This window comes from Sciurus carolinensis, chromosome 12, assembly GCF_902686445.1.
Source record: "Sciurus carolinensis chromosome 12, mSciCar1.2, whole genome shotgun sequence".
In the NCBI taxonomy this organism is placed as follows: Eukaryota; Metazoa; Chordata; class Mammalia; order Rodentia; family Sciuridae; genus Sciurus; species Sciurus carolinensis.
The window spans coordinates 33,961,982-33,986,943 of NC_062224.1; the positions used below are offsets into that span (position 1 = coordinate 33,961,982).

Below are 24,962 nucleotides of genomic sequence, written 5' to 3' on the forward strand. Positions count from 1 at the left end.
TATATGAGTGCAGCTTTGTCTGGCAAGCTGCCAAGTGCCATCTTAGAGATCAGGCCACGGTGTGGCTCTGGGGCCCTCAGAGCCCGCCCCTGACAGCTAAGAAAGAAATTGAACAAATAAATTGGAATAAACTTGTGCAAGACAGATTTTAAGGAAGATTTTGTTCATGATATCCCACAAGTGTGCAGACATCCGACAAGATGCAAGCTGTATGGACTTTTGTCTTCACTCTCTTTGTTTTAATGATTTCTAAACATTGTGATATGTGCTGTTTTGCCAAAGATTCCTGGCTTTTGGCTAGCAAAATCAATTAATAGGCAGCATCTTAAAAACAATGTAAAGAAAAATGAAAAATTCCTCTTAGATAAAATCTGAAGGTCTTTCAGTTCATTTATTGATTATGAGTAGTCATTAGAGTGATTGATGAAGTTGGAATAAAAACTGGTGATCCCTTTACTAGATATGTGACATAATTTCAGGCAAAACATAAAAGATGAACTCCAAAATAGTCTTAGGTTTTCAAATGCTTGGGAGAATCTTAGATCAAAGAAACCTCTCAACCAAATGTCACTGCATTTTGTAATATGAACAAAGTGTTTGAGAAATTAGTGCTAGGCTTCTAGCACTATATTCAAACTTCATTTCTATTTGCAACTTCTTTGTACACTACAGAGCTTCCTCTCACCTGCCCTCATGCACATATATGCACAAGGGCCTTGAGTTGGGGGACTTTATTCTTTCATCAGAATAAGTATGATGACACATCTTGATCTTTAATCAAACCAGTACAAAATAGTCTCTGGATTGATAGGACTGGACATGACTCATGAATTTTTTTTTCTACAATAGACTTAAGAAGTCAAGTAAGAAAGTAAAAGTTTCTCCCTTTGGTAATTAATTTGTTAGGCCATTAGTAAGGACTGCTCTATCTGTTTTATTGTGGTGACAAAGACAAACTTCTTAGGTTCATGGACCATCAGTTTTGTAAAAAGCTTTTACATGTAGAATTCATATATTGTTCATTCACTAATTTGTGCAATTATTGTTTTTAATATATTCCCAGTTGTGAAACCAATACTAAAAACTCAATTGTTTTGATTAACTCAATTGTTTGATTGACTTCATATTGATTGTGTCCTTTGATGCACTAATACTTTGGATTTTCATAAATTTTAATTTATCAAAATTTTCTTATATCATTTCTTCATTTGTTTGGAAAGAAAAATGTTGCATTCCCTGCCCGCAGAGAAACACGACACCTGGTTGAAGTTTCAATGCTTTATTGCACGCTGTCTTTCTGCTTCTATTGTTTCTTTTTCTTATCCTATTTTCTACTTATCCTATTTCCTACTTATCCTATGTTTTTTCCTTCAGCAGGGAAGTTACAGACCTTATATAGGTAAAACCACCAATCAAAGGAGAGCACACGAGGGAAAAGCGTGGACAGATACAGAGAGCCAAGCAGGGCATACCGAGATCATGCGTTGTACATGAGACCAGAGAACCAGTCATAAAGACTTCCTTAAAATGATGTCAGATGTTTGTGCAAAAGTTAACTGCTCTGGCTCACTGCCAGGCGCCATCTTAGCCACACCTAGGGCCAGGGATCCCGGGTACCCCGACAGAAAAACAAATGTAAAGAAAGTTGTAAACACACAACAACAAAAAATCTGCTTTTCTTTCACAGTCTGTGAACATCCTAGCTAGCTATTGGTTCATCAGTCAGCTTGCAAGTACCCTTCTCCATTATTGGTCCCCTGTTAGCATGGTGGAATTCAACTGCTTAGGGATAGCACCCCGCCGTCTTTTCTCATGCTTTTCTCTCACTTTTCCACTCTCTCTAGCACATGCCCTTTCTCTTTTTCTCTCATTTTCTCTTACCCTGCTGGGAGACACTCTGTTTGCTTAATAAACTCCTTTATGTGATTTCACATGTCCAGCATGGTTTACGTGGGTTTTCTTACATTGGTGCCATTACACAAATGGCTTTTGATGGCTTTAAGCAGGGGGTCAAGCGAAGGGTTCCCAGGGTTGTATCTGCTGGAATGGAGGACCCAGATCTGATGGTGAAGACTGATACAACTGAGTCTGTAGCCAGGGCATCCCAAGGCCACAGTAGTCAACTGGAGATGAGGAGGCAGCACATTGATTGTGTCATCACACAAGCACCAATGCGTGCCAGGCAAAAGCTGAGGAGGGTTGAGGACCTGATATCAGGGCTTTCGAGTGCGAGTGCAAGCATGAGCATGAAGATGAGCCTCAACCCTGAGAGAGAATATCCACCATAAATTCAGGAAACCATCTAGCAGATAAGACCCACTATAGAGGCCAGCCCTAACTCTAAAAGTCGAGGCTGGGGGTATCCCCACCCATCAGATGGTGTTCCACTTGATTAAAAGACAGTGGAAGAGTCTATCTGAGTCACAGTATCAATGTAAGAAAACCCATAAAAACCACGCTGGACATGGGAAATCACATAAGGGAGTTTACTCTGCACACAAGGGTGTGCACATCACAGAATTTGGACCCATGAAGGCCTACCACTGGTATTTTCAGGCCTTCCAGCTGAGGTTTTCTTTCTAAAATCACAACAGAAAGGAAATAAAAGAGGAGAGAGAGAGAGACAGAAAAGGAAAGGAAAGGGAAGGGCAAGGAAGGGAAAGTGGAAGGGGAAGGGAAGGAAGGAAAGGGAAAGGGAAAGGAGAAGGAATAGGAAAGGAAGAACACTGCATCATGACAAGAGAAACTGTAAAATTCCTAATACAGTGTCCATTAAAAGATCATTGTTTCTAATACATTCACACCTGGTCATTTAGGGGTTGTCAATGCCTCTTTTTCAATGAAAATAAGAAAGTTGAGCAATTGCAGTAAGGGGCCTGTAGCCCTCCACAACTGCAATATTTACTCTCTCAGTTTTGACAAGGAAGAGTTGACAACCTATTCAATGGGAAGACCATGTTTGCTTCCATGTCAGGAGCTCTGCAATAGCTGCTCTCTGCTTTGGACACTCTTCCTCTGATAGACACATGACCTGTCCCTTACCTCCAATTCTGACCTCCTCATTGGTCAGTCCATCTTTGTGCACATCCCCACAACTCTATGAACCCTCTCAGACCCATTTACTCCACTTAATTTTCACTTGGAAGCTCACCCATCTGCCTTTGTCTTCCCAATTTCCCAGGATTCTCCCTAGAATCTCAGTTCCTGCCCTCATGGGGGAACTGTTCCTGCATCATTTTTCATGATATCCAGATCCAGAATCTAGCTAAGGCCTGGCTCATAGAAGGTACTCACTGAATATCTATTGACTGAATACTGACTAAAACATCATCCAAGGAGCAGTCCTAGAAGCCAGGAACAAAGCCCAGACTCACACAGGAAGACTTACTATATGGTTGTAGGGAAGAGAATGTGGAAAGGGAAGAGATGCTGTCAGGAATTCCTCTGAAAATAGAAGGCAGTGGAGTGTGCAAGGATGGTATAACAAGCACAGCCCAGGAAAAGAGGCACAGAAGATGAAGCAAGCCTGACAAGATCCCTACCTGGAAACAGTTTTAGCTGCTACCAAGTTACCTTGGAGATAAAGGTCACATGATTGCAATTTGTCCTATTACCAGAGACAATCCTCCCAGGCCACTTTGTTTGACTAAGGAGCAACCACTCATGGTGCACAGGTGAGGTTTCAGAGCAGAAATACGATGGAGGGTTGTGGAGAAATTTGGTGCCCATATTTTCACCCTGAAGGTAGAGTCCTCCAGAGAATCATACCCACTCAAAAAACAGTAAAAAGGTCAGGAGAGTTTATTCCTGCCAACATTCCCCAACATCCAAATAAGGCTTCTACTAAAGACATATGTCACTGGACTTCTAAGTTTCTTCAGTTATTCTCCCTGCTATCTTTTCTTGCAAAAGAAAACCTAACCCAAAAAGAAACCCTAACCCTAATTTTTTTCTAGTTGTAGATGGACACAATACCTTTATTTTATTTATTTATGTGGTGCCAAGGATCAAACCTAGTGCCTCACACATGCTAGACAAGTGCTCTACCCCTGAGCTACAACCCCAAGCCCCAATAAATGAAAAACTGATGCTAGAATTGGAGCCAAGACCATTATGGATAGATTAGCACTAGTAGTTACCAATGTTATTTTAAACCTACATATTATAAAGAAAATGTTTAGATTAGTTATATTAAAATTTAAATAGCATAAAATAATGCCTAGTATTTCTAGGTATATTATTCACTGGATTTTTCACAAATATGTATGTTGTATGACTACTATGAAAAATAAGATATAGAAGCATTTGATCACCTTAACATATTTTTACATGCCCCTGTTCAGGTTCCTCCAACCATTCTAAACCGTTAAAAAACCTTAAGTATTTTAAGTATTGACTCATGAAATGTCTTACAAATGGAAGTATGCTGGTGGATTGAGAGTGGCATCACAGGGCTCAACCTCTGTGTCTGACATTTTGGGCAAGGGTACCTAGTTCATGATCCTGTCTGAGTACTCCTCTTGGAGTGGATCAGTTGGAAATTCTGCAGGTAGTCACAGTTCTCTGCCTTCTTTCTCACAGCATCCAGTGCAGAGTCCACCAGATCCACATGTTCTGTATAGTGCCCTTTGACCCAGCTGCGTGAGCACACTGAGTCCATGGTGGCAGGCTCTAGGTCCACAAGACATTGCAGCTTGTGCAGATCCCCACTTCCCTGCAGAAGCAGTGAACGACATTTCATCATGAAACCCCATAACAAAGGTATTGTTATGTTAGATAATTTGAAACTTTAAATTTCTCAGTTTTAATTCCTGTTAGCTAATACTGTACCTCTTAACATACTTTGCCAAAAGCAATCAGGTTTGACACATTCTTCTCTTGATTCTCTCCTAGTGTTACATTGGTGTTAGAGTTTGCATTCTAATTTGCTTTACTATCCAGGTTCCTCTGTCACTTTCACTCAGGGACTCTGCTTCTGGAAGCTGATGTGGCATCATGTCACAGCTCAGGCCTAGCACTGAGAGACTAAGTGTGGAGCATCCCTTAAGTGTGTTGTCAGTGTCCCTGAGCTTGTTTCCTGCCTAGTCCTGCTTTCCTGACATGTCTCCCATGCCATTCATGAGGAACTCACGGTGTAGGCCTCCTTAGATGGTGAAGGTGACTGAATGTGAGCACAGGCTAAGTGTAGAGACTGTGGAGACAAGATTGAGGAATTTTTTTTTTTTACTGTTAAAATTACAGTGGACTTTTATTTATAGTATCACTATCAGATTAGGTAGTATTTTTTTTCATGAGGTAGCCACAAAAACTCTTATTTCTTTAAAATATTAAGTTTTATATTTGGTATTGTATATTCTACATTATAGAAAAGTCTTAAAGAGGATACTGTGATGTGGAAAGTGTAAAATTTAAATAGTTTATACTCCACCATTCAGATACACATCTGTGTGTGTGCACTGCAAGTTATAGCATATTTAAATGTGTGTAAATGTTAAGTAGGCTTAACTACATACTCTGTGGGGTCTTATTTTTTTTTAAATAAAACATGTACTACTATATTCCTTTTTAATAGAATTTTGACCATAACTTAACATTCCATTACAAAGATTCCTGATAATCAATTGAGCCACCTCCTAATGTTTTATTTTTCTGGTAAAGAGAGCATTTTTATCTCTGAATATTTCTGCATATTGCTGACTACTCTGTTTCTGGAAGTTGAATTGTTGGGTCAGTGTAAAAATGCTAAGAGCCCTTGGTTCTGGGAGCTCCCAGAGGGCAGGGTAAGGGTGTGCTTTGTCTGGGTGAGGCCGGGGCACCTTTAATATTGGGTGTCTGTCATAGGTAAATGCACAGAGCCAGGTACTCTTCAGAATGCATACATGATTCATACCAAGCAGATAGGTAAGAAAGTTGAGACTTAGTGCAAACTCATCAATAGATGAAGTTTTTGTTAGTTTTGAAAGAGAAAACTCAATTGCCCACCTTCCTGTGTTCTGTGGTAAGTAGATCTTTTGCCCTTCAACTCATACTATTTTAAAGGTGTATTATAATGTTTATGATGTTCCAGTGAATGAAACATTCCACAGGAGGTGCATTTTAGAATTTTGGTTCCCTTTGGTTTCCAAGGCCTCACATATTTTCTCTATGCAGATGAGTGGAAACCACACCTTCCTGTGCTTCTGGCAGAGTCTCCCAGGGCACCAGTTTGGATGCTCTTTGAGAATGTGATGTTAAGTTTAGAGTACACCTCAGATGATCTGAGGCATTTATATATTTTATTTAATTTATTTGTTATTGTTTCTACTTAGTTATACATGACAGCAAAATGTTTTGATTCATGGTACACAAATGGTATATAGCTTTTCATTCCTCTGTTTGTACACCATGTAGTCACACCATTCATGAATTTGTTCAGAGTAATGATGTTTGTCTCATTCCACCATCTTTCCTTCCCTGCCAGTCCTCCCCTCACCTCATTCCCCTCTACACAATCTAGTGTTCTTCCATTCTTCCATTAACACCCCCCGACAATTATTTATCAGCATCCACTTATCAGAAAAAAAATTTAGCCTTTGGATTTTGGGGATTGGCTTATTGCACTTAGCATGGTATTTTCAAACTCCATCCATTTACCTACAAATGCCATAATTTTATTCCTCTTTATGACTGAGTAATATTATTCCATTGTGTATACTCATTTTCTTTATCCACTCATCTGTTGAAGGGCATCTAGGTTTTTTTCATAATTCAGCTTTTGTGAATTAAGCTGCTATAAACATTGATGTGGCTTTGTCACTGTAGTATACTGATTTTAAGATCTTTGGGTATAAACTCAGGAGTGGGATAACTGGCTCAAATGGTGGTTCCATTCCAAGTTTTCTAAGGAATCTCCACATTGCTTGCCATAGTGGCTGCACCAATCTGCATTCCCACCAGCAATGTATGAGTGTACTTTTTCCCCACATCCTCACCAACATTTATTGTGGCTTGTATTCTTGGTAATCGCCATTCTGATTGGACTAAGATGAAATCTTAGATTTGATTGCCTTTTTCTTATTGCTAGAGATGTTGAATCTTTTTTTATTTATTTATTGATCGATTATATCTTCTGTGAAATGTCTACCCAGTTCCTTAGCCCATTTATTGATTGGGTTATTTTTTTTTTTGGTGTTAAGTTTTTTGAGTTCTTTATATATCCTAGAGATTAATGTTTTATTTGAGGTGCATGTGGTAAAGATTTTCTTCTAATTTGTAGTCTCTCTTCACATTATTGATGATTTCTTTTGCTGAGAATAAGCTTTTTACTTTGAAGCCTTCCCATTAATTGATTCTTGATTTAACTTCTTACACTTCAGGGGTCTTTTGGAAGTCAGATCCTAGGCCATCATGGTGAAGATTTGGATCCACTTTCTCTTCTAGTAGGAGCAGGGTCTCTGTTCTAGTACCTAAGTCTTTATTCCACTGTGAGTTGAGTTTTATACAGGGTGAGAGATAAAGGTTTAATATCATTTTGTTACATGTGGCTTTCCATTCCTCCCAGAAGATTTGTTGAATAGGCTATCTTTTCTCCAGTGAATGTTTTTGGCGCCTTTGTCTAGAATAACTGTATTTATGTGGGTTTGTCTCTGTGTCTTCTGTTTTGTACCTATTTTGGTGCCAGTACCATGCTATTTTTATTGTTATACCTCTTATATTGTTATAGTTTTAGGTCTGGTATTGTGATACCTGCTGCTTCACTCTTCTTGCTAAGGATTGCTTTGGCTATTCTTGGTCTCTTATTTTTCCAAAAGGATTTCCTGATTGCTTTTTCTAGTTATATGAAGAATGTCATTGAAATTTTATAGAAATTGAATTAGTATTGTATAATACTTTTTGTCTTATTGCCACTTTGACAATATTAACTCTGACTATGCAGGAGCTTGAGAGATCTTCCCATCTTCTAAGGTATTCTTCAGTATCCTTCTTTAGTGTTCTGTAGTTTTCATTGTAGAGGTCTTTCATTTCTTTTGTTAGAGGGATACCCAAGGTATTTTTTTGTATATTACTGTGAATGGGGAGTTTTATTTCTCTTTAGGTGGATTTATTGCTGATGTATAGGAATGCATTTGATTTATGGGTATTGATTTTCCTCCTACTTTGCTAAATTCATTTATTGTAGAAATTTTTCATGGAATATTTTGGATAGTCTAAATATAGAATCAAGTCACAGCAAATACTGATAGTTTGAATTCTTTATCTGTTTGTGTACCTTTAAATTATTCTGTCTTATTGCTCAGACCAGTTTCAAGGACCATGTTGACCATAAAAGTGGTGAAAGAGGGTATCCTTGTCTTGTTCCAGTTTAGGGGGAATGCTTTCAATTTTCCCCTGTTTGAAATTATGTTGGCCTTGGGTTTAGCATGTATGGCTTTTATGATGTTGAGGTATGTTCCTACTCTCCCTAGTTTTTCTTATGTTTTGAAAATGAAGGGGTGCTCTATTTTGTCAAATACTTTTTCTGCATTTATTGAGATGATCATGTGATTCTTGTTTTTAAGTCTATTGATATGATGAATTACATTTATTGATTTTCATGTGTTGACACAACCCTGCATCCCTGGGTTGAACCCCACTTGATTGTGGTGTACTATCTTTTTAATATGTTTCTGTATGTGATTTGCCAGAATTTTATGGAGAATTTTTGCATCTATGTTCATCAGGGATATTGATCTGAAGTGTTCTTTCCTTGACAGGTGTTTGTCTGATTTTGGTATCAGGGTGATATTAGCCTCATAGAATGAGTTTGGAGGAGTTTCCCTTTTCCTTTTGTCTGTAGAAGTAATTAAAATTACTTCCATAGAAAGTTTCAACAGGGCTGGGATGAGGCTCAGTGGTAGAGAGCTTGCCTAGCATGCACAGAACTTGGACTTTAACCCCCAACACTGCAAGGAAAGGACAGGGATGGAAGGGAAAAGGTGGGAAAGGAAAAGAAAAAAGGAAGAAAAATGGGAGGCGACAGTAAGAATTGAGTCATTAAAATGAAAGGGCAGGATCCAAGATGGCGGACTAGACGGTAACTGCATCTCCTGTCGCTCCAGAACCCAGGATTCAAGAAGGGGAGGCATTGAGAGACTTGGACCAACATAGAGCCACGGGGTGAGTCTCTCCCACCGGGTGAAGCTCTGCCTGGGTGGCAGGCCCTGACAGGGGCAGCTTCTCAGAGCAGGGCAGGGCAGCCAGAGACTTCCCCAAGCAGCCCTGCTCCCTCCGGTGGCAGGCTGAATCCACAGCCAGCTTCTTGGAGCAGGCTGCCCAGTGAGAGCTTTTCCACTCAGAGCCAACTCCAAGCCCCAGTCCCAGCAGTGGGCCCCGGCCTGCAGGCAGCTTCTGGGACAAGGGCAGGGAATCCAGAGACTTCCCCAAGCACTCTGCTTCCTCTGGCAACAGTCAGCTTCTTGGAGCAGGCCACCCAGTGAGAGCTTTTCTGCACAGAGCCAACCACAGGCCTGAAGCCAGCAGTAGGCCCTGGCCTGCAGGCGGCTTCTGGGACCAAGGCAGGACAGGGAGAAGCTTTCCCCTAGCAGCCTGGCTCCCTCATGTGGGGGCAGGCCCTGTCTATAGCCAGCTTCTAGGAGCAGCTTCTAGGAGCAGGACCACCCACTGAGAGGATTTAAACACAGAACCAACCCCAGCCCTGGACCCAGTAGCGGGCTAGGGGCAGCTTTCTTCAGAAGCACTGCATTATCAAGTTTCTCCAAGACTTCAAGCTACTGAAGGCTGGGAAGTGATATACTGGAAATCTACAGGGACACTATAAGCCAATAGAGGAAATCTGCAATATCTCAGAGTCCCACTGATATCTGACCAATATGAGAAAACAAGGGAAGAAAATGTCCCAAACAAACCTACATACTATATAAATAAAACTCAATGACGCCACAGTGGGAGAAATGTCAGAAAGGGAGTTCAGAATGCACATAATTAAAACAATCAGGGAAGCAAATGAGGAAATGAAAGAGCAAATGCAGGCATTGAAGGAAGAAATGAAAGAGCAGGCATTAAATGATCGAACCAATCAACAGTTAAAAGGGCAAATACGAGAAGCAAGAGATCATTTCAATAAAGAGTTAGAGATACTAAAAAAAAAAAAAAAAAAAAAAACAAGAAAAAAACAAAAAAAAAAAAAACAGAAATCCTTGAAATGAAGGACACAATAAACCAAGTTAAAAACTCCATAGAAAGCATAACCGATAGGCTAGAACACCTGGAAGACAGAACTTCAGACATTGAAGAGAAAATATTTAATCTTGAAACCAAAGTTGACCAAACAAAGAAGATGGTAAGAAATCATGAACAGAATCTATAAGAATTACGGGATATAATGAAAAGGCCAAATTAGAAATTATTTGAATTGAGTAAGGCTTAGAGAAACAAAACAAAGGAATGAACAATTTATTCAATGAAATTATATCAGAAAATTCCCCAAATCTGAAGAATGAAATGGAAAACCAGGTACAAGAGACTTATAGGATTCCAAATATACAAAATTACAACAGACCCACACCCAAGGCACATTATTATGAAAATACCTAACATACAAAAGAAAGACAGCATTTTTAAGGCTGCGAGAGAAAAGAATCAAATTATATTCATGGGGAAACCAATAAGAATATCAGCAGATTTTTCAATTCAGGCTCTAAAATCTAGAAGGGCCTGGAACAACATTTACCAAGCCCTGAAAGCAAATGGATGCCAACCAAGAATCTTATACCCAGCAAAACTTACTTTCAGATTTGAAAATGAAATAAAATCCTTCCATGATAAACAAAAGTTAAAAGATTTACAAAAAGAAAGCCGGCATGACAGAACATTCTCAGCAAAATATTCCATGAGGAAGAGATGAAAAACCATGATGCGAATCAGGAAAGGGATGAACTACCCTAAAGGAATAGCCAAATGAAGAAGAAACCAAATCATGTCAAAAAACAAAAATGAGTCAAATGACTGGGAATACAAATCATATCACAATGATAACACTGAATGTTAATGGCCTGAACTCATCAATCAAAAGACATAGACTGGCAGATTGGATTAAAAAGAAAAATCCACCAATATGCTGCTTGCAAGAGACTCATCTCATAGAAAGAAATACCCACAGACTGAAGGTGAAAGGATGGGAAAAAACATACCATGCACACAGACACAGCAAAAAAGCTGGAGTATCCATCCTCATTTCAGATAATGTGGACTTCAAGCCAAAACTCGTCAGAAGGGATAAAGAAGAACAATACATACTGCTTAAGGGAAGCATGAATGAGCAAGACATAACAATCATAAATATCTATGCCCTGAACATTGGCACATCCATGTACATCAAACAAATCCTTCTCAATTCCAGAAATCAAATAGACCACAACACAATAATACTAGGTAATTTTAACACACCTATCTCACCACTAGATAGATCTTCCAAACAAAAATTGAATAAAGAAACCATAGATCTTAATAATACAATCAACAATTCAGACTTAACGTACATATATAGAGTGTATCATCCAACAAAGAATGAATACACTTTCTTCTCATTAGCGCATGGATCCTTCTATAAAACAGATCATATTTTATGCCACAAAGCTACTATTAGCAAATGCAAGAAGATAGAGATACTACTTTGTATTCTATCAGATCATAATGGATTAAAATTAAAAAAAATGACAGAATAAAAAACAGAAATTTCTCCAATACCTGGAGATTAAATAATACACTATTATATGATGAATTGATAACAGAAGACATCAGGAGGGAAATAAAAAAATTCTTAGAAGCATACGAGAAGAAAGACACATCATATCAAAATCTCTGGGACACTATGAAAGCAGTACTTAGAGGAAGATTTATTTCATGGGGCACATTCAACGGAAGAAGAAGAAATCAACAAATAAACAACTTAACACTACAGCTCAAAGCCCTAGAAAAAGTAGAGCAGACCAACACCAAAAGTAGTAGAAGACAGGAAATAGTTAAAATCAGAGACGAAATCAATGAAATTGAAACAAAAGAAACAATCAGAAATTAACAAAATAAATAGTTGGTTCTTTGAAAAAATAAACAAAATTAATAAACCCTTAGCCACACTAACAAAGAGAAAGAGGGAGAACACTCAAATTACTAAAATTTGGAATGAACAAGGAAACATCACAACAGACATGGGTGAAATACAAAACATAATTAGAAGCTATTTTGAAAATCTATATTCCAACAAAACAGAAAACCTCGAAAACATCAACAAGTTTCTAGAGACATATGAATTACCTAAACTGAATGAGGAGGACATACAAAACTTAAATAAATCAATTTCAAGCAATAAAATAGAAGAGGTCATCAAAAGCCTACCAACAAAGAAAAGTCCGGGACCAGATGGGTTCTCAGTCAAGTTCTAAAAAACCTTTAAAGAAGAGCTCATTCCAATATTCCTCAAAGTATTACATGAAATAGAAGAGGAGGGAACCCTCCCAAACTCATTCTATGAAACTAATATCACCCTGATACCTAAACCAGATAGAGACACATGGAGAAAAGAAAATTTCAGACCAATATCCTTTTTTTTTTTCAATGTATTCCTTTTTTTTTCATTATTATTGTATACAAATGGGATACATGTTGTTTCTCTATTTGGACATAGAGTCAAGGCATACCATTTGTGTAATCATACGTTTACATAGGGCAATGATGTTTGATACATTATTTTTTCCCTTCCCCCACACCCCTCCCACTCCTCTTTTCCCTCTTTTCCTTCTTTCCTTCATTCTTACCACACTCCTTATCCCTAACCCTAAATCTAACTCTAACCCTAATAATAACCCTTCCCACCCCCCATTATATGTCCTCATCCGCTCATCAGTGAGATCATTTGTCCTTTAGTTTTTTGAGATTGGCTTATCTCACTTAGCATTATGTTCTCCAATTCCATCCATTTGCCTGCAAATGCCATAATTTTATCATTCTTCACTGCGGAGTAACATTCCATTGTATATATATGCCCCAGTTTCTTTATTCATTCATCAAATGAAGGGCATCTAGGTTGGTTCCACAATCTGGCTATGATGAATTGAGCAGCAATGATGAACATTGATGTGGCAGTATCTCTGTAGTATGCTGATTTTAAGTCCTTTGGGTATAGGCCAAGAAGTGGGATAGCTGAGTCAAATGGTGGTTCCATTCCAAGATTTCTGAGGAATCTCCATACTGCTTTCCAGAGTGGCTGCACTAATTTGCAACCCCACCAGCAATGTATGAGTGTTCCTTTTTCCTCACATCCTCGCCAACACCACTTGTTGCTTGTGTTCTTGATAATCGCCATTCTAATTGGGGTGAGATGGAATCTTAGGGTAGTTTTGATTTGCATTTCTTTCATTACTAGAGATGTTGAACATTTTTTCATATATCTGTTGATTGCTTGTACATCTTCTTCTGTGAAGTGTCTGTTCATTTCCTAAGCCCATTTATTGATTGGATTATTTGTATTCTTGGTGTAGAGTTTTTTGAGTTCTTATAGATTCTGGAAATTAGTGCTCTATCTGAAGTATGAGTGGCAAAGATATTCTTCCACTCTGTAGGCTCTCTCTTCACATTACTGATAGTTTCCTTTGCTGAGAGAAAGCTTTTTAGTTTGAATCTATCCCAGTTGTTGATTCTTGCTTTTATTTCTTGTGCTATGGGAGTCCTGTTAAGGAAGTCTGATCCTAAGCCAACAAGTTGAAGATTTGGACCTACTTTTTCTTCTATAAGATGCAGGGTCTCTGGTCTGATTCTGAGGTCCTTGATCCGTTTTGAGTTGAGTTTTGTGCAGGGTGAGAGATAGGGGTTTAATTTCATTCTGTTCTGTATGGTTTTCCAGTTTTCCCAGCAACATTTCTCCATTGCATATTTTTGGCCCCTTTGTCTAGTATGAGAAAATTATATTTACTTGGGTTTGTGTCCATGTCCTCTATTCTGTACCATTGATCTACCTGTCTATTTTGGTACCAATACCATGCCATTTTTGATACTATTGCTTTGTAGTAGAGTTGAAGATCTGGTATTGTGATACCCCCAGCTTCACTCTTGCTACTGAGTATTGCTTTAGCTATTGTACATTTTTTATTCTTGCAGATGAATTTCATAATTTCTTGCTCTATTTCTTCAAGGTACATCGTTGGGATTTTAGTTGGAATTGCATTCAATCTGTATAGCACTTTAGGTACTATGGCCATTTTGACAATATTAATTCTGCCTATCCAGGAACATGGGAGATCTTTCCATCTTCTTAGGTTTTCTTTAATTTCTTTCTTTAGTGTTCTGTAGTTCTCATTGTAGAGGTCTTTCACCTCTTTTGTGAGATTGATTCCCAAGTATTTTATTTTTTTTTGATGCTATTGTGAATGGGGTAGTTTTCCTAATTTCTCTTTCTGAAGATTCATCACTTATGTATAAAAATGCATTGGATTTATGAGCATTGATCTTGTAAGCTGCTACTTTACTGAATTCACTTATGAGTTCTAAAAGTTTTCTGGTGGAATTTCCAGGTTCCTCTAAATATATAATCATGTCATCAGCGAACAGGGATAGTTTGAGTTCTTCTTTTCCAATTCGAATCCCTTTAATTTCTTTGGTTTGTCTGATTGCTCTGGCTAGAGTCTCAAGGAGGATGTTGAATAAAAGTGGTGAAAGAGGGCGCCCCTGTCTTGTTCCAGTTTTTAGGGGGAACACTTTCAGTTTTTTACCATTTAGAATGATATTGGCCATGGGCTTAGCGTTGATGGCCTTTATAATGTTAAGGAATGTTCCCACTACACCAATTTTTTCTAGTGTTTTGAGCATGTAGGGATGCTGTATTTTATCGAATGCTTTTTCTGCATCTATTGAAATAATCTTGTGATTCTTAACTTTAAGTCTGTTGATATGGTGAATGATATTTATTGATTTCCGAATGTTGAACCAACCTTGCATCCTTGGGATAAAGCAAACTTGATCGTGGTGCACTATCTTTTTAATATATATTTGTATGCGATTTGCTAAAATTTTGTTGAGAATTTTAGTGTCGATGTTCATTAAGGATATTGGTCTGAAATTTTCTTTCCTCGATGTGTCTCTGTCTGGTTTAGGGATCAGGGTGATATTGCCTTCATAGAACGAGTTTGGGAGGGTTCCCTCCTCTTCTATTTCATGGAATACTTTGAGGAGTATTGGAATGAGCTCTTCTTTAAAGGTTTTGTAGAACTCAGCTGAGAACCCATCTGGTCCCGGACTTTTCTTTGTTGGTAGGCTTTTGATGACCTCTTCTATTTCATTGCTTGAAATTGATTTATTTAAGTTGTGTATGTCCTCCTCGTTCAGTTTAGGTAATTCATATGTCTCTAGAAATTTTGATGTCTTCGAGGTTTTCTGTTTTGTTGGAGTATAGATTTTCAAAACAGCTTCTAATTATATTTTGTATTTCACTCGTGTCTGTTGTGATGTTTCCTTGTTCATTTCGAATTTTAGTAATTTGAGTTTTCTCCCTCTTTCTCTTTGTTAGTGTGGCTAAGGGTTTATTAATTTTGTTTATTTTTTCAAAGAACCAACTATTTATTTTGTTAATTTCTGATTGTTTCTTTTGTTTCAATTTCTTTGATTTCGGCTCTGATTTTAACTATTTCCTGTCTTCTACTACTTTTGGTGTTGATCTGCTCTTCTTTTACTAGTGCCTTCAGCTGTAGTGTTAATTTGTTTATTTGTTGATTTCTACTTCTTTTGTTAAATGTGCCCCATGAAATAAATCTTCCTCTAAGTACTGCTTTCATAGTGTCCCAGAGATTTTGATATGATGTGGCTTTGTTCTCCTTTATTTCTAAGAATTTTTTTATTTCTCTCCTGATGTCTTCTGTTATCCATTCATCATATAATAGTGTACTATTAATCTCCCAGTATTGGAGAAGTTTCTGTTTTTTATTCTGTCATTTTTTTCTAATTTTAATCCATTATGATCTGATAGAGTACAAGGTAGTATCTCTATCTTCTTGTATTTGCTAACAATAGCTTTGTGGCATAAAATATGGTCTATTTTAGAGAAGGATCCCTGTGCTGCTGAGAAGAAAGTGTATTCGTTCTTTGTTGGATGGTATATTCTATATATATGTCGGTTAAGTCTAAATTGTTGATTCTGTTATTGAGATCTATGGTTTCTTTATTCAATTTTTCTTTGGACGATCTATCCAGTGGTGAGAGAGGTGTGTTAAAATCGCCTAGTAATATTGTGCTGTGGTCTATTTGATTTCTGGAATTGAGAAGGATTTGTTTGATGTACATGGATGTGCCAATGTTCAGGGCATAGATATTTATGATTGTTATGTCTTGCTCATTTATGCTTCCCTTAAGCAGCATGTAATGTCCTTCTTTATCCCTTCTGATGAGTTTTGGCTTGAAGTCCACATTATCTGAAATGAGGATGGATACTCCAGCTTTTTTGCTGTGTCCGTGTGCATGGTATGTTTTCCCCCATCCTTTCACCTTTAGTCTATCGGTATCTCTTTCTATGAGATGAGTCTCTTGCAGGCAGCATATGGTTGGATTTTTCTTTTTAATCCAATCTGCCAGTCTATGTCTTTTGATTGATGAGTTCAGACCATTAACATTCAGGGTTATTATTGTGATACGATTTGTATTTCCAGTCATTTGACTCATATTTATTTTTTGACATGATTTGGTTTCTCCTTTATTTGGGTATTCCTTTATGCTAGCACCACCTGTTGCTGATTTGCATCGTTGTTTTTCATCTCTTCCTCACGGAATATTTTGCTGTGAATGTTCTGTAATGCTCGCTTTCTTTTTGTAAATTCCTTTAACTTTTGTTTATCATGGAAGGATCTTATTTCATCATCAAATTTGAAGGTAAGTTTTGCTGGGTATAAGATTCTTGGTTGGCATCCATTTTCTTTCAGGGCTTGGTAAATGTTGTTCCAGACCCTTCTAGCTTTTAGAGTCTGGATTGAAATATCTGGTGATATTCTTACTGGTTTTCCTCTGAATGTAATTTGATTCTTTTCTCTCACGTCCTTTAAAATTCTGTCTTTATTTTGTATGTTAGGTATTTTCATAATAATGTGCCTTGGTGTGGGTGTGTTGTAATTTTGTATATTTGGAGTCCTATAAGCCTCTTGTACTTGGTTTTCCATTTCATTCTTTAGATTTGGGAAATTTTCTGATATTATTTCATTGAATAGATTGCTCATTCCTTCGGTTTGTTGCTCTGAGCCTTCCTCAATCCCAATTAATTCTTCAATTTGACCTTTTCATGATATCCCATAATTCTTGTAGATTCTGTTCATGATTTCTTACCATCTTCTTTGTTTGGCCAACTTTGTTTTCAAGATTAAATATTTTGTCTTCAATGTCTGAGTTTCTGCTTCCAGGTGTTCTATCCTATTGGTTGTGCTTTCTATGGAGTTTTTAACTTGGTTTATTGTTTCCTTCATTTCAAGGATTTCAGTTTGTTTGTTTGTTTTTTTTTTCAGTATCTCTAACTCTTTATTGAAATGATCTCTTGCTTCCTGTATTTGGTCTTTTAACAGTTGATTGGTGCCATCATTTAATGCCTGCATTTGCTCTTTCATCTCCTCCTTCAATGCCTGCATTTGCTCTTTTGTCTCCTCATTTTCTTCCCTGATTTTTTAATTATGTACATTCTGAACTCCCTTTCTGACATTTCTTCCACTGTGCTGTCATTGGGTTTTATTGATGTAGTATGTAGGTTTGTTTGGGACATTTTCTTCCCTTGTTTCTCATATTGGTCAGCTGTCAGTGGAACCCTGAGATATTGCAGATTTCCTCTATTGGCTTATAGTGTCCCGGTAGATTTCCAGTGTATCACCTCCCAGCCTTCAGTAGCCTGAAGTCTTGGAGGAACTTGATAATGCAGTGCTTCTGAAGAAAACTGCCCCTAGCCCCCTACTGGTTCCAGGGCTTGGAGCTGAGTCTGTGCAGAAAGGCTCTCACTGGGGGCCTGTACCGTGCAGCTAGCTGTGTGGGAGGAGCCCACCACCAGAGTGTGGAAGGCTACCTGGGGAAGACTCTAGCTGCCCTGCCCTGCTCTGAGAAGCCACCCCGATCTATGCCTGCCACCTAGGCCAAGTTTCGCCCAGTAGGGGAGACTCACCCCATGACTCTATTTTTGTCCAAGTCTCTCAATGCCTCCCCTTCTTGAGTGTGGGTTCTGGAGCGACTGGGGGTGCAGTCACCCTCTAGGCTGCCACCTTGGATCACCCCATGGAAAGAGCCTGTGGCCAGAGTAGGCAGAGCCACCTGGAGAAGCTTCTGGCTGCCCTGCCCTGATCCCAGAGGCTGCTTGCGGATCAAAGCTCTCCATTGGCTTGGGGACTTGTGGCTGGCTCTGTGTAGAAAGGTTCTCACTGGGCGGTCTGCTCCAAGAAGCTAGCCTTGAAAGCCACCTCCCACCACAGGGGGCCGGGCTGCTTGGGGAAGTCCCTGGCTACCCTGTCCTGGTTCCTGAAGCTACTTGTGGGCCAGAGCATGCCGCGCTGGCTCCGGGACTTGGAGCTTGTTCTGATCAGAAAGGCTCTCACTAGGGGGCCTGCTCTAAGAACCTGGAGAAGCTGGCTATGTGGGAGGGGCCCACCGCCGGAGTGTGCAGGGCTGACTGTGGAAGATTCTAGCTGCCCTACCCTGCTCCGATAAGCCACCTCTATCTGGACCTGCCACCCGGGTCGAGCTTTGCCCAGTGGGCAGACTCACCCGTGACTCTATTTTAGTCCGAGTCTCTCAATGCCTCCCCTTCTTGACTCCTGGATTCTGGAGCGATTGGGGATGCAGTCACCCTCTAGTCTGCCATCTTGGATTGCCCCATGGAAAGAGCCTGCGGCTGGAGTGGGCTGCCTGCCTGGAGAAATCTCTGGCTGCCTTGCCCTGATCTCAGAGGCTGCTTGAGGATCGAAGCTGTCCGTTGGCTCGGGGACTTGTGGCTGGCTCTGTGTAGAAAGGCTCTCACTAGACCAATATCCTTAATGAACATCAACGCAAAAATTCTCAACAAAATTTTAGCAAATCACATACAAATATATATTAAAAAGATAGTGCACCACGATCGAGTGGGTTTTATCCCAGGGATGCAAGGTTGGTTCAACATCCAGAAATCAGTAAATGTCATTCACCATATCAACAGACTTAAAGTTAATAATCACATGATTATTTCAATAGATGCAGAAAAAGCATTCAATAAAATGCAGCAGTTCTTCATGCTGAAAACACTAGAAAAAATAGGAATAGTGGCAAATTTCCTTAACATTGTAAAGGCCATCTATGCTAATTCCATGGCCAATATCATTCTAAATGGTGAAAACTGAAAGGATTCCCCCTAAAAACTGGAACAAGGCAGGGACACCCTCTTTCATCACTTCTATTCATCATCGTCCTTGAGACTCTAGCCATAGCAATTAGACAAACCAAAGAAATTAAAGGAATATGAATAGGAAAAAGGAACTCCAACTATCCTTACTCACTGATCACATGATTATATATATAGAGGAATCTGGAAATTCCACCAGAAAACTTTTAGAACTCATAAGTGAATTCAGTAAAGTAGCAGCTTACAAGATCAATGCTCATAAATCCAATGCATTTTTATACATAAGTGATGAATCTTCAGAAAGAGAAGTTAGGAAAACTACCCCATTCACAATAACCTCAAAAAAATAAAATACTTGGGAATCAATCTCACAAAAGAGGTGAAAGATGTCTACAATGAGAACAACAGAACACTAAAGAAAGAAATTAAAGAAAACCTAAGAAGATGGAAAGATCTCCCATGTTCTTGGATAGGAAGAATTAATATTGTCAAAATGGCCATACTACCAAAAGTGCTATACAGATTCAATGCAATTCCAGTTAAAATCCCAAACAGAAATAGAGCAAGCAATTATGAAATTCATCTGGAAGAATAAGAAACCCAGAATAGCTAAAGCAATCCTTAGCAGAAAGAGCGAAGCAGGTGGTACCACAAAACCAGATCTTCAACTCTACTACAAAGAAAGAGTAACAAAAATGGCATGGTATTGGTACCAAAGTAGAAAGGTGGATCAATGGTACAGAATAGAAGACATGGACACAAATCCAAATAAATACAATTTTCTCATACTAGACAAAGGGGCCAAAAATATGCAATGGAGAAAAATAGCCTCTTCAACACATGGTGCTGGGAAAACTGGAAATCCATATGCAACAGAATGAAATTAAACCCCTATTTTTCATCCTGCACAAAACTCAACTCAAAATGGATCAAGGACCTTGGAATCAGACCAGAGACCCTGCATCTTATAGAAGAAAAATAGGTCCAAATCTTCAACTTGTTGGCTTAGGATCAGACTTCCTTAACAGGACTCCCATAGCACAAGAAATAAAAGCAAGAATCAACAACTGGGATAGATTCAAACTAAAAAGCTTTCTCTCAGCAAAGTATCAGTAATGTGAAGAGAGCCTACAGGGTGGGAGAATATCTTTGCCACTCACATTTCAGATAGAGCACTAATTTCCAGAATCTATAAAGAACTCAAAAAACTCTACACCAAGAATACAAATAATCCAATCAACAAATGGGTTAAGGAAATGAACACACACTTCACAGAAGAAGATGTATAAGCAATCAACAGATATATGAAAAAATGTTCAACATCTCTAGTAATGAAAGAAATGCAAATCAAAACTACCCTAAGATTCCATCTCACCCCAATTAGAATGGCGATTACCAAGAACACAAGCAACAATAGGTGTTGGTGAGGATGTGGGGAAAAAGGTACTCATACATTGCTGGTGGGGTTGTAAATTAGTGCAGCCACTCTGGAAAACAGTATGGAGATTCCTCAGAAAGCTTGGAATGGAACCACCATTTGACCCAGCTATCCCACTCCTTGGCCTATACCCAAAGGACTTAAAATCAGCATACTACAGAGATTCAGCCACATCAATGTTCATAGCTGCTCAATTCACAATAGCCAGATTGTGAAACCAAACTAGATGTCCTTCAATTGATGAATGGATAAAGAAACTGTGGCATACGTATACAATGGAATATTACTCCACCATAAAGAATGATAAAATTATGGCATTTGCAGGCAAATGGATGAAATTTGAGAATATTGTGCTAAGTGAGATAAGCCAATCTCAAGCAAAGGACAAATGATCTTGCTGATAAGCAGATGATGACACATAATGGGGGGTGGGAAGTGTTAGTGTTAGGATTAAGATTAGGGTTTTGATTAGGTTTAAGGGGGGGCAAAAATGGAGGAAGGAAGGACTATATAGAGGGAAAAGAGGGATGTGAGGGGTGGGAGGAAGAGAAAAAATAACAGAATGAATCAAACAACATTACCCAATGTAAATTTATGATTACACAAATGGTATGCCTTACTCCATGTACAAACAGAGAAACAACATGTATCCCATTTGTTTACAATAAAAAAATAATAACTTGAACCTGGAAAAAAAAATGAAAGGCACGTGGTACAACTATAAATATATGGCATTTAAGCTCTTAAAAAAAGTTTACTAAGCTTTAGAATTTTAGTCATATCAACTGGATGGTATTTTCACTGCACAGAATAAGTAGCGCTTTTTAAACCTTGTGGCAGCCTGGCCAAAACCACAGTGGTGGGCAGCAAGAGGGCCAGCTTGAACCTGCACTGCTTGGGGTGTGAGCAGGGCATAGCAGAGGGGGAGGGGCCGGGAATGTTACTGAGGGCAGTGAGGTCACAAAACCAGTGGGCAGAGCATAGCAGTGGGCAAGGGGCCTATTTCCCTGGCTCTCCACCTGCCATGCCACTGGATTTCTGTTTCCAGTGCTCGGCTTGGTGGCATGGTGCAAGTTTGGGCTCCCACCCAAAGTCTGGTGTCCACAGCCTGTTTTTGAGGCTGGGCAGGATGTAGTTGCCAAAGTACTTTTGCTGCGATGGAGGGGCCAAGGGCTGCCCCTCAGTATTACTGGGACCTGGGTCTGCAAAAAATATTTAGGGTTGTGCCAGCATTGCCTGAAGATGGAAGACCAGGCCCTAACCCTGATGCCTTTCATCTGTAGCTGGTAATATGTGCAGCCTTTGGATTTTTTACTGTTTACTTGTTTTTGTGGAAAAGTGCTCAGACTGTTAGAAGCAGGCTTTATGTGAAAAGAGGAATAAAAAACTTGATCTAAAACTTTCTGAAAGAATTAAAGAAAAATGTGAGCTACTTGATAAAGTTAACCTTCTTCAAAAAGAGCATGAAGGCTTAGTTATCTTTAAAGGATGCCAATTCTGAGAAGGCATCAAAAGAAGTGCAACATTTGGAGATAACACATGAAATGCTGAATAGTTCCAAATCTAAACTTGAGGATAAAATACTCTTTCTAGAAAAAAAGCTAAAAGAAGAGAAATCTAAACATTCTGAACAGGATGAATCAATGGTGGATATAGCAAAATGGGTAAAGTCCCTAGCAGAGGAATCAAAATACCTCAAATCACAAGTAGCTGAAGCTAAACAACCTTCAGAATTCTTCAAATGAATGAAGAAGGATTTAAGTTAGCAATGAAAGAGGCTTTGAATGAAAATTCCCAACTGCAGGAAAGTCAGAAACACCTTTTACAAGAAAATAAAGTATGGAAGGAAAAAGTGAGTGTTCTTAATAAACAGAAAATAACATTTGAAGACTCTAAAGTACAGGCAGAACAAGTTCTGTGTGATAAAGAAAATCACATTAAGTCTCTGGCTGAAAGCTTGCTAAAGATGAAAGATCAGGCTCCTGTGCTTGGAGAACACCTAACAGATGATGGTAACTCAGAGCTGGAGATGAAGAAGAGTGTATCAGAAATTGGTGCTCACTTAGGTAATCAGCTAAAAGGAGATTTGAAGGAGCTGGTTTATCTTGCTGAGTTAAATGTCTCTTTAGAAACCTTAGAAGGAGAAACAAATCAAATTTATACTTTATTATCTGAAGTAGATAAAACAAAAGAAGATCTTATAGAACATATTAAAAATGTTCAGACTGACAATGTTGTCAGAGAATACAGAGTTTGAAAATAAGAATCAGAAACTTTGGTAGAAACTTAAAATAATGATTGAACTGTATGAAGAAAATGAAGTGAAACTCCACCAGAAATTAATAGTAGAGGAAAAGTGCCAACTAGAGGAAGAGGAGAGACTTTGCAGAGTGGATAAAAGGATCAGCCTTACAGCTAAACAACTGGAGACCTACAGAAAGCAAGCCAAAGATTTTGAGGAAGAATTGGAAAGAAGCATCCATTTTTAAGAGAGGCAGATTATTTTCTATGTGAATAAAGCTTGTAATGATGAGTTGGCAGTTCGACTGCTGAAAGAAACTGTGAGTATTTAAGGAAAATAAATGCTCACAGCAGACAAAAATTAAATGAAATGGAGTTTATATTTAAACTTTTAGAAGAAGATCCTTATGAACTTAATGTTTCAAATACAGTTTTTGGCAGAGAGCGTCCTTTTATATGGTGCCTCACTGCTGGTTCAACCTTCATGTGAAATGAGAGCTTTTCCTTTGGAAAAGAAGGGTCCACTCAGATTGTCACCATTACATCCAGGGGAAGGAGGAAGAGGCTCAGGAGCCCCAGAGGATCCTCTGGACCATCAGATTACCAATGAAAGAAGAGAATCAAGCTATGATACAGTAACTGATCCTCATAGAGTACCTGCTGACACTGGGCCCCTGTCATCACCATGGGAACCGGAAGGTAAGAGAATGATCCCTCCACCAGGCTGATCATATTCTGATCCACCTTCTCTTCTACAAAGGCAAGAAATATATTATTCTAATTATGGTAGACCATCAGAACCAGGAGAACCGCCTCCAATCCAATGCAAAATGTCTATTCACTGAGGCATTTTCCTCCTTATCCTCCACCAAGAACTGAATTTTTCCTCCTATCCCCACATTCTGAAAGAAGCAAGTTCACTTCAGGGTTGATTCCACCTTCAAATGAGCCTGCTATTGAACATCCAGAACCACACCATGAATCCTGACAGTATTTTTGATCTCTCTTCAAAATATGACTTATCTCTTATTTTTAATTTAAGTAATTACTTTTAGTTAGCTATTATATTGTTTTTCCAACCAAAGCTTAATTAAATTAGAATTCTGAGGACAATATTGTATAAATAAAGATGATTTCAATATGAATCTTATGAGTAAATTATTTCCATTTTTTACAGTATAACTTTTAATTTGATTATTCCACTATTACTTAAACAACAATGGGAGTATTATATACATAATCTTGCAGCTGGGGATATTTTATACTCCAAAGACTGTGCTTTATGCTAAGAAATATATTTGCTATGCTTGTAGCAAATGTGAAAATACTTTTTTGCTTTATGAAATATTTTAATTGTTTTAAAGTCTTGTTTGGCATTGGTGATACTGATAAAATCAGTTCTTCCATTATAAAAGGAATAACTAGAGCATAATTAAGAGTAAATAAGAAAACATAACTGAACATGTCATTTAACAGGAGATTTAAAAAACAAAAAAAAATTTCAGTTCTCAGAAAATGTTTAGGAATTGGAAACCACAATTTAAGCTCATTTTATTCCCATTTTCACTTATATCTTCTTTATTTTGTACCCATTTTCATAAAATTAAGATTTGCATTCTGCTGTGGTTCACTGATAGGGGAGTGACCTAGTCTTTGTTTTACTTTTAGGGAGAGTTTGGCTATATATACAATGTTTTAATTTTTAAAGTTTCTAAAATACTACTTGAAAAAAATGTCAAAGTGGTTCAATAAGTTTTGAGGTATGACCTGATAAAGAAAATTGAGGTGAGAGGGAATTAAGTACTGGTTCAGCAGAACCAGGTATAATATCCATGCACATGAATCTGTAAGTAAGAGGGAAAGGAAACTTAAAAATCCAAGATCACACATTGCAGTGTTATGGGGCACAACTTAAGAACAGACCAA

At 38.4% G+C, this 24,962-nt stretch overlaps 1 pseudogene; it reads left to right on the forward strand.

Annotated features, from left to right (window-relative positions):
* The first annotated feature begins 21,952 nt into the window (after positions 1 to 21,952).
* LOC124961212 (melanoma inhibitory activity protein 2-like) lies at positions 21,953 to 23,881 on the forward strand (annotated as a pseudogene).
* Positions 23,882 to 24,962: the final 1,081 nt, after the last annotated feature.